Below are 11,220 nucleotides of genomic sequence, written 5' to 3'. Positions count from 1 at the left end.
TGAAGTGTGGGACATGCATCCTGCACAGCCAGTGACCCGATGCATTTGGATATGCTAAGTAATGTCTTTGCCTTTCCCTCCCAAAACGCTACATGTGCTGAGAACATAACCAGCTGGGAGAAAATATACCTTGGGGAGCCCTAGCAAAAGGATTGCGGTTATTTACAAACACTTGCGCAAACATATAAGGTATGCGTGCGAGACTATTTGTTAAAATTTGAAAATTAAGCTACTAGGTAAGAGTTCAGAAGTAATCAGTTATACCCAGAAAATGAAAACAAGTGTTTGCAGAGAATATTTCCTTTGTGCTCTTGCATGTTCGCATTTTGTTTTTCTTTTCTTTTTTAAATACCCTACTTAAATGACAGCTTAATTTTGTTTTTAAATGATACTTAAATGCTGCATAAGGCATTTCTTTGTAAAACTTCGCTCCTACCCGTGCTTCATGCGGCCCGAGGCATCCCTTGCTCTTTGTCTCCCTCTGTCGGCACTATCACAGGGCTGAACTGGTACAGCGAGATGCTTTCAGGCATGGAGGATCTCTTTGAAAAGACAGTTTTAAAATATGTTAGTAAATTCAATGCAAATAATTGAAGCAGATGCAAACTATAATTTAATCTTTCTGAAGTTTGGATGTAAACACACCCCAGATTTCAAGTTGCTGCATTATAGAGCAAAGCCACAAAATCTGAGAATGGAACATTTATGGGGCACGGCACTACCAGTTTGTCTTCATGCTGCCAGTTAACCACTGTGTGCAAAGCAAATGCAATACCCAAATAGCACACACAAAATAATCTTACATATTTGAGTGGCAAAATGTGCATTTTAGTTTAGTTTTTGCTGGCTGGCAGGGTGTCTTCACCCAGTTTGGAGTTAATTAGTGGAAGCAAGTAAGCAGTGATATTAAGATGGATGTTAAGCTTTATAAGTGAAGTTGTATAAGTTCCCCAAAAAGTGGGAGAAGTCCTTTTCCATTGGGAAACGGCTACCTTTAATTCAGGAGGAACTAGATTTTCTCCCTACTTAAGTCCATGTCCAAATTGTTACTGGTAAGCATGCTCTACTCACCTGTTTCCTTTTGCTGGACAGTCAGTGTGCCACTTTGCTGTGTTATTAGTTTGGAGTGTCTTCTCCTTCCCAATCCTCTTTCTTTAACTTTTTCCTGAAAATCTGTTTTCTTGGTATGCTTGGAATGGCCTTCCTGAGAAGAGTGTTTTTCTTCATTTCTTTTGAAGAAGTAGGAAAATAGAGTACTTGTTATTTTGAAACTGTGGCTAAGATCTGAGTAACTTCCAAAGAAATCTGTCTTCTGTACTTCTTAATAGTTATTATGAATATGCAGCATAACATACTGTACGTGATTTTTCAAACATAAGTAGTCCTGTTATGCAGAATGGATGAGGTTGAAAAAACAAGTGTATACATTGCTGACGTCTAGTATTTATGTCTAACTACTTTCTGTTAGTAATAATCTGGAAAAATGTTGTACCTAATAGGTTATGTCAGGTAAGAAATAGAAGAAACAGAAGCGTTCCCGTGCTGTCTTGCTTATTTATGGGAAGTCACAGTTACCTCCTCCTGCTTCATTTCTGTGTTTTGGAAAATTGATTTAAACCACCAGTTTCATGTCAGGTCTCTTCCTTAACTGACTCCTTACCCGCTGATATTCTTCTAGAACTATACGACAGTGTCTGTCTCTGGGGACTGCTTTGTCCAGTCCTCTCAGAGTGCCTTTTTCTCTCATGGTTGCAGCTATTGTACAGCTGAAGGCATCTGTGCGCCATTGTTCTGTATTCAAATATATCAGTGCATGCATAATTTATGCTGTGTAGCAGCTTTTCTGGGCTTATTGTTTCAGCTGGGGGTTTATGTTCCATCAGGGAAGGGATGTGCAATTATTCATCTGTGTGAGGAGGATGGCTATTCTTCTGTGCCAGCTTCACTGAAATTTTTGGCTAGCTGTTCGCAGAAATATTTTGCTGTAATTGTGTCACCAGGTATCCCCAGACTAGTCACTAGAGGTCAACATTATCATCTCCTAATAGAGCACTAACCCACACAATTAAAGGACAGTGTCTTTAGCAGTTCATGCTTCTATATGTTAGATGTTTGTGACAGGATGTTACTGATTCTGCCACTGCTCGAGGTTAAGAGGAGAGAAGTCGTAAAGACAGCTCGTCATTCCTTACAGTGTGGGCTTTTTAAGGATACCAGGAGCAAGGAGGGGTGGGGGGAAGCTGAAGGCTGTTGCTTGTTTGAGCCTGAGGTTGCTTCTGGTGAGTGCTTTGGAACACTGACAAAGGCAACAGGGCAGAGCAGTGAAGAAAACTCTTTTTCTGAGGCCATTGCTGTGTGTCAGATTTGTGGGGTCTCCCAGCTAACACATGTAGCCAGGGATTCCGTTCAGCATCACAAGAACTCCTGGGGATCCTGAAAATTTTCCAGATGCAGAAGTGTTATCTTTGCATTCCTTTTTTGAGTTTGTTTGTTTGTTTGTTTGTTTTACTGTTTCTAGCTTGGAAAAGCATGCAGGCTCTTTCTGAGGTCTCTAAGTGCTTCGTAACTGGATAAAGTTAAGAAAATGGAAATGAGGGAGGAAGAGCCCAGAACTACATCATTTAACAAGCAGCGGAAGGAAAGAAGCCTAGCCTACAGATCAGTGTCCCTGAAGATTTCCTCATAGTTCGAGTATTTAAAAGTGACCTCCCTCTTACAGATTTTCTGCTGTGTTCTCATCTTGCAAGCTTTTTCTTGGCTGGAGGACTTGCAGGAGCTTTGTCCCCTACATATCCAGTTGCATATTTTCATGCAACTCAAAGGAAATCAGTTTGAGATTTCTATTCTTTTGTTGCATTTGTTTGAAATCAAATAGTGCATTCAGTGCTTATCAAGGGGATGACGCAGGTCACATTATTTTAATGCTTTTTTGTTACCTGATTTCCTGTGACAATGAAATAGTCTTCACCCTAAGAAATCTGCAGGAACTCTATCTGTTACGAATGCAGTATTCTCTGGGCTAAATCATCCACTCCACATCTAATAAATTCTGGAAGAGGTAGAAGAATGCAACATTTATGGAGAACATGGATCAGAGTTTCAAGTGTGCATCTCTGTATACAAAATCTGTTTTCAGCTTGTAACTTTCCCTGGTAGGTCTAAGAGGAACATTGAAGGTGAGGGGGAAGAAGGGAGGATTGACCTGCCTAAAAAGGCAAAGAATGAGGCTGCCTGCATGGCCCTGAGTGTAGTTTTCAAGGCCTTACCTAGGTAGGGTTTTTGTTGCTGTTCCTTTTATTGTAAAGTTGCTCATAATTTACCGGGCTCCTGTTTATTCATAAAAGTGTGGTGTTCCTGACAAATTTATGGAACTTAAGCTGCTATTTCTTACACTGGAAGGAAAAGAACAAAAACAGTACTTTACAAACACTTTTTTCTTATAGTTGTTGTTTTCCTAATTGCAATCAAGAGACTTGCCAGGAGAAGGAATGTGAACTGCCCTCTGTTCTAACCGGGGTGTTGTGCCCTGCATTCTCATTCTTAGCTAATGCACCTCTGCTGCTTCTGGGCTACAAACTATGCCCTGGGCTGTGCCAGGCAGCGCTTCCAGCTCATCGGGACTAGCTCAGGATCTTTGCATGGCGGTGCCTTGCATGGGGGGAGTCGCACAGCCATGAGGAGACTGAAGTCCGTGCCAGAGAGATGCTGTGGATATGATGGCAAAGCATAGGTGCTGCTGGGAAATGTTCAGTTCCTATTTTCTGGTGCATCACCCTTGGTAGACTGACAGCTGTGTTTCTTCTGAATGCAAGTCTGGGGGAGAGCTGTTTAGCTGTCATAGAGTGTTGTTGCAGCTGAAATTCCCTGCATAGTTTGAGCTGGCATAAACTGATGGTACAGCAGAGGGAGGTAGCCCTGCTGCCCTCTTTCCGCTCCCTCCTATGTCTGCAAATATTTCTGCAGCTGTGTAGGCTACATGTGTGTGCATGGGTAAGCTAAATAGGCCTGGGGCAGAAGCCAAAGCACTCGCATTTGCTGTATCCACACTGCAAGTTGTAATGTCCACAGCACAGCTCTGGCCCAGTCAGCACCCTTCCCAACAGCGTGCAAGCATGGCTCTGGTTGGCACAGGCCAGCTGGCAGTTTGACTTCAGCCCTGGTGGTGGCAAGAAGGGAGTTCAGTCCTGTGGACACAGGCTGTTCTTTGCAATACATAGATACAAAGAGTAACTGTAGTATCATGTCACTGTTTGCTATTTAGGTATCAATAAGCTGTCTGTAACTGGTTGCATATCCTTGGACTCGTGTAAGTGGGTTTTCATGTTCCTGCTTCTCTCTGTGCTGGACCAAAAAGTGACAAGTAACAGAAAAACAGGCATCGTTGTATATGGTGAAAAGACGTCAGAAATGGCAGTGTGCAAGCACTGTGCAGTAAACATGAAGTCACCTGGATTTGATACTTTATTCGTTATTAGAAATTGCAATCCTTACTCACCAGTAGTCAGTTTCAGGACCTGAGCTGTGCTTGATAAAGCTGAGAAGCAAATATTTCCAGGGTTGAAAGCACACTAGATTTGCACACCTCTGACAGAGGCCACACTTCTGCTCATGCTGTGTGGTACTTTGCTTTGACAGTGCTCTGCTTGTCTACCTCTTCGGAGTAGTTTCTAGCCAGCATGAATCAAGGCAGCAGAATGGTTTTCTTCATTAACCTGAATGGACGTCTCCTCTTGCTTTTGCACCCCCAGATGCACTGATCTTCTTTCCTTTCAGAACTGCAGAGTTCACCTGTTTATATAAAATTATTGCCTCTGTCTTCATCTAATGACCACCAGTTACTCTTTTATTATTGCTGGACAGAAGCATTTACATAGAGCTCTTAACACTTCCATTAGCAATGAGTTCAAGCCTAAAAATGGAGTTGATTTCATAAGATAAAGTCATGAACAGCTAATATCTTATGCTGAGATCATTTTGTACTGTTTTATTTCATGGTTTGCTTTTGACATAAAGGCTTCCTGTTAGTCTGGTAAAGTATGCCTTCTTCATTCTTCTTTTCACAAACTAAAATAGCCTCGTAGTGCAGAGACCGTCAGCGTTACCTTTGTTCCCTGGTTCTGCCTGTATTTTACAAAATCTCCGGGAAACAATCCTATTCCTGGAAATCCCTCACATTCCACACAGTTGTGTGGCCTCGCTGATGGTGTTCTTCAACTGCTTAAAATGATTCAGTGGAGCTTCCATTTGTGTTTGGGATTCCTGGAAAGTTTGTCATATACAGCACGCTAAAAATGCCACACAGCAGATGAAGCCAGGCGTAGAAAAATGCACGATTCAGTCTCTTAAATTGTTACTAGCCAATCTAAAGGGGAAGTTGTCTACTGCGTAGTCTGCTGGCTATTAAAGGTCTCCGGTATAAACACATCTGTAGCCTTTTGCTGAACAGAGTCATCTTACAGTATACAGCCCAACCAGCAGCTAGCTTGGATTCCTCTCCTTAAGCCTGCAGTACAAGAAGCAATCCTCTCTCTCATCTCAGTTGCATGCAGGCTTGTTTTAGTAAGCATACATGTATGTACCCACATACATACAGCCTGAACTCTATACACTTCAGTGTGATAGCTGTTCATACAGATACAAACTTCTGGCAGTGTAACCTGGACTGTTTGGACAACTCTGCAAATCGCATCCACCAGGACCGCTAACAGCTGTGGGAAGGGAAGGATGAAGCCTTTGGATTGCACGCTTTCAGCTGTGTGAATGGCTCATAGCCAGTGCCCAGAGGACTGAAAAGCACTTCCAGAACTAAAGACAGACTTGAACGTGGTTGCTGATGTAGCTGAATCAGGTGTAGTTCCAGTGGAGAGCCAACCTTTAACAACCTGGAGAAAGTGAAAATGAAAAAGAAGGTGCGTGCCTTGTGTATGGTAACTGAACGTCTGGACTGAGTGTTGGTGTTGTCTACAGGTTGCTGTAATTGATGCCCACTCATGTCGAAAGGCTGTTACAAGTTCCCTCATGCTGCTCACTTTCCTGTGCAGTCACACTCTTCAGAGACTGTGCCCACTGGGGCTTTTTCACCAAAGAAGTCCTGAAACAATGAAGTATCCTGTCTTTTGGGTTGGTTCCCTCCTGAAGAAGCATGAAATAGCCAGAGCTGAAATTGTGAACTTCAGTTACTGTTTGTTTGTTTGTTTGTTTTTTCCTAAGAGTTGGATTCAAATTGATTGGTAGTAAAGTACAAGGCTTAAAACTGCGATTGAAAAACAACGGAGGGAATAACACCTCTTTACTGTGTGCATTGAAATACGGACAAGTCTGAACATTAATAGTTGGAGTGGGGTCAGATGCATTCCACGTAAGCAACTGTCAGTGATGAACAAGCACAAAGCCCAGGACAGGATGTATGCTGGCTTCCTCTGTTGGAAGTAGTGTTGGCCTGGACCTGTGTCATATGTAGGCAGCAAAGCATGCATCTGTTCATCCGGTGCGAGGGCCTCATCTAGCGACACAGGAAAATGTTGGGACCTGTCTTCTGCTGTTACGCTACCGATTTAAAGAATCACTGGCATTGAGCTAGTGTGATGGGGAAGTTTTCATTCTGCTGTGCCTCCTTTGGCAGCAGGATGGCCTGTGAGCTGTGCTTCCACACTGTGCCAGAGCATAATTTTAGTGCCTAGTATCTCAGTGGCATTATAAATCCAAGATGTGATTGCTTTTATCTGACCTGACACTTCTGCATCCCATGCAGAATCCCATGGCTCTTAGAGCTCCTGAGCTCACAGAGGAGTCACCAAAAAACACTTCACATTTTGTTCCTTACTAGCTACGTCTGTGTCAGCTAATCACCTTTGCGGGTAACTTGACTAGCTCATCCCCAGCCCACCAAGACTTCTCCACTGTCAGGCACCAAATTTCAGGGAATCATTTAGTCGTGTGTTTTTTCTCAGTGTTGATCTGTTCCAGCGATTAACACAAAGCATTGTTTATTTGAAGTTTAGGCAGCCAAGATTGCTGCTATATTTTAGTACTTTCTAATTCTGAGAGTCTGTTCTAATCCTGACCCTTTCCTGGCTAATAAGCATACCATATGGCTGATTACTCGGGTTCCCATGCAAAATAGGAAATTAAAAATTCCAGATGATCAATAAACATTTATTTTTGTTTATTTTGACATGTGTTTTAAAATACCACAAAAGTTTAGGGACCTGTTTCTCAAATGTTTACCCTATCATTGTTAGATTTGTAAGAGGATATTTTCATTAAGAGCACGCTGTTTGTTTTTCATTTGATTTATTGACACAGATTTGCTAGCAGCAAAAGATCTGCAAATAACTGTTAAAAGAGAGTGGACAGAAAGATGAGTAGTTTGGCAGTGGAATTTCATGGGGGGGGGGGCATAGGGAAAAAAATCCAAGCTGAGGTTGAATGACAAGAAAAAAAATGGGTTCATTTTTGAAAGATCCAAGCACAAAGCATGATGCAAAGTGTACCATAGCTGCCGGTCTGTTACCTCTTTCCATGATGTAAACCAGGGGAGTGTGCCACGGAGCCAGTGATTCAGTCCCATACAGCATCGCAACCAGGATACCAGTCAGGGTATGTCACTGTTCTGACAAACAGACACTCCCCTCTAAGTGGAGCCATTTTGAACTAATTTATAGATTCTGTGCATTAATTTGGTTACAAGCAGGCTGGCTCTGTGAGCATCGTGGTCTGGCTTTTGTGAGGGGTAGGAGGCTGTTGAGAAAACCAAGTATAAGAGAAAAGTCATCACCTGAGTTAAGCCATCTGAGTGCGTGTATGAGGGTAAGAGAAGGTGCCCATGGAGGAAAGGAAAAAAAGCTAGTACGTATTTGAGACCAACTCGAGCGGTTCAGCAGGGAGCGTCTGCTCCCCAGAGGGGGCAGAGGCAGGACCTCAGGCAGCCAAAGGTGTCAGGGCTGCCCCAGCTACCCGTCTTGTCCTAAAATCCTCCCCCCAGATGTCCTTGCTCCTGCTTGCTTATTTGGTCACACCAATGAAGATGCACTGGTAGTAATAAAAACAGCCATTGTTTGGATAGCAGTGTTTAGCAATTATAAAGTGCTTGTTCTGAGCTCTGGTTGCTGGGCTCCATCCCTCCTGCCTTGTGTGAGCTACCCCCCCTTACTGCATCACCTCTAAAATTAGATGATAAGATGCTGCATCCTGTGAAGCACGTGGCTCAGAGCTGCAGTAGGCGTACCGGGCGTAGCTGCGCGGCTCCCCAGTTACGAAGTTTGCAGACAGATCACTGAAGAAAACTTAACGATCAGAAGCCTAACAGAGGTAAAGCGCCTTTCAAAGCCAGGAGCTCCAGTTCAGCCAAAGGTCAGAAAATGGGAGTTAGTCCTATTTCTTTTGGCATGTCTTTTGCTCTCTGTTTTCTGAACAATACAAGGTACGTGGGGAGTGCTGTCAATACAGCACTCCACAGAGAACTAGTTAGGCCAAATTCTTCCCTGATATAATTGTACTGCTTTCACAGTAATTGTAGCAGTGCTGAATGTGGCTTCTCTTTACTTAGGAACAACAAAAGGGTCCATGAGATTAAAAATCCTTTGTGTTTTCCTTCTGATTAAATGTTGCAGACTTAAGAAATGGTAGCATACTACCCACCTTGCTCTGAAGCTTTGCTTCTCCTACCTGGATTCAATCCTTAGCATCCACGTGATCTATTTTGAAAGTCTGCATTTCCAGGACGTTGCTGTTGTTTAAGCATCTGGTGGTGTAAAATCAAAGTCGTGTTTCAAAAACACTGCTGTGGAGGGCGAGGGGTTAAAATGTAAATCTGGAGAAGAGTGAAGTAGAGGAAAAGATAAACTGACAAACTTCAAGTAGCTGAGAAGCGCTGGAGCTGTCAGAGCATGCAGCTTGGACGCGAGTTAAATCACAGAAGTAATTTTTCAGTTCTTTGTCTGAAAGCAATTTAGCTTTCTGTGTTAGCAGATTATGCTCTTTTCAACAGTTGTTGGAAAGAGATGACTGATGGAAAGCATTTTCATTGTGGGTCTGTTTCCAAGTATAGTCAAAGCGCTTGCACTCTAGCCCCTGTTCTCTAGCCCCAGTTTCTCTCCTCAGGCTGAGAGGAGATGGGACCTGCCAAGCTCTGAGCGGCACCATCCCCTCGTCCCCACCTTCAGGGCTGCCCTCGGGAGCCAAGAGGCTTGGGGATTGTGAGGGGGAATAGGAACTTTGGGGCTGTATCCCAGCAGATGCTGTGCTGGTGCTGTGCCTCCTGACCCTGGATCATGCCAAGGAGTCAGCCCATGGGTATCTGTACGGGGTGAGCGCTGACGGTGCCGGCTGTCCCTGCGGCCGGCTGCTCGGCTGTGGGTTTAACTCAGTGCAAACCAGCACTGCACTGGTTTTGCTGCAGTGTAAATGCTGCAAAGCAGCATTCAGTAGCAGCAATAACACTTCCGGAATTTGTACAATATGATAGAATAGGCCAATTGACAAAAAAGGCAAATGCATGAAGTCGGCAGCAATGGCATTTCTTAGGTGGCCTGTCCCACATTCCTTCGGAGTCAATGGAAAACAAAGAGGCTATCTGAAATCAAAGCAAGCAGAGACTTGCGGTCACACAAGTGGCTGAATCCTGTTTCATTGTGGTAGAAATAATGCCTTCAGTAAAAGAAAGACCCCAAAAGGACTTCAGGCGTCAACTGCCTAGATGGCCTTAAAACAATGGGGGACTTTTCCAAATAAATTACACATTTTTTTGCAGGTAGCAACGGAGTGTTTAATTGCAGATGTTACTTTTGGGCCTTCTCCCACCAGGAGCTCACGCAGCAGAAGTGCACTAAGCTTCTATCCCCCTGGGTGTAATTATCTGTGGACTGTCTTTTCTATTGCAGTATCAGTGACCTTGCCTGTGATTATTCTTCTTGGGGAAGTTTAGCTCAACCCTCAGAGTACATCAGCAACTCGGAACAAAAATAGCCCAGAAGTCCACAACAGGAAACGTTCACAATGGCAGGGTTACTGGCCACCGTGTCACTAGGAAATAAATGAGCAACTGAGAGGGGCTTCAGGGAAAAGCAGCAATGTGATTAGGTAACGGGAGGGACTGACTTATGAGAAAAGATTAAATGAGCTAAGTGATGACGACAGGGTGAACAGAACAACTGCAGATGGCTGAAAGAAGAAACCATCCAGGACAGGGAGGGATTCTCTTAAGCTGCTGCCAGGAGTTAAGAGTAATGGAAAGAAACCAATAAAAAGAAAATGAATGCAACAGTCATGGTAACAGTTTCTTTAGCTCAAAAAAGAAGCCCAGTGCATTTGTCCGTATGGAAATCTTGCTCATTTGTTTTAATCTTCTGCCATATACCCCAGTGCCTGGGGACAAGCATTCAAGTTATATAATGGTGAATTACTGTGGAAATCTTTTAGGCTGGTGGCTCCGCAGGGCTAGAAGGGAGCTGCACCAGCTTTAGCCCCTTGGTTCTTGAGGTTCCTCAGAAAACACAACCCAACCGGGGGCTTCAGCCGAGGGAAGCGGCTCTGTGCAGCAAAGCACTTAACCAAACGCTTTGGTCGGGTGATGAGCTGAACTTCCACTGCTGTAAATCACATCAGCGGCTCCCAGATGAGGAACCTGTGCCTGCCTTCAGCAGCCCCTGAAGCAGATGGCTCAGAAGGACGTGGAGCCAGAATTCCCCGCAGCAGCCCCTCGGTCTACATCCTGATCCAGTTAGTGTTTCTGCAGTGAGACAGCTGTGATGCCTCATGGCGTATTTGTTTCCATTAACTCCCCCAGGGGGTTATATATTTGAGTTTCTCCGTGTTTACATATTTGCGTGTCCCTGAGGGGATACACACGCTATCCATAAGGCTCGGGGCAAGTCATCGGAGGAAAAGTAAGCACCTCCCTCCGATGCTGAGCCTGTCCCGTCCCGGCCCTGCCAGAGCCGTAAATCTCCCTTGGCAGCGCCGGGCAGACGTCCCTTGCAGCACGCCGTTCCTTTCAGCAGCAGCCTGCAGTCCGCGCCTGGTGAATCGCCGGGCTGCAAGTTTGTGTTTCCAATTGTCACCCTCCGAGGCGCTTCGCCGCTGTTAGCGCGCTGCCAGCCCGCTCTCCTCACAGCCTTTCCAGGCCGCCCCGCCGGAGGCCGAGGCCTCGCCCAGCTCCCCCCGCCGCCGGCCGCCCCACGCCAGGCCCCGGCGCCACCGCGGGCCGCCCCCCCGGGAGGC

This window comes from Oxyura jamaicensis, chromosome 8 (genome assembly GCF_011077185.1).
Source record: "Oxyura jamaicensis isolate SHBP4307 breed ruddy duck chromosome 8, BPBGC_Ojam_1.0, whole genome shotgun sequence".
Lineage (NCBI taxonomy): Eukaryota > Metazoa > Chordata > Aves > Anseriformes > Anatidae > Oxyura > Oxyura jamaicensis.
This window is presented reverse-complemented; position numbering follows the sequence as displayed.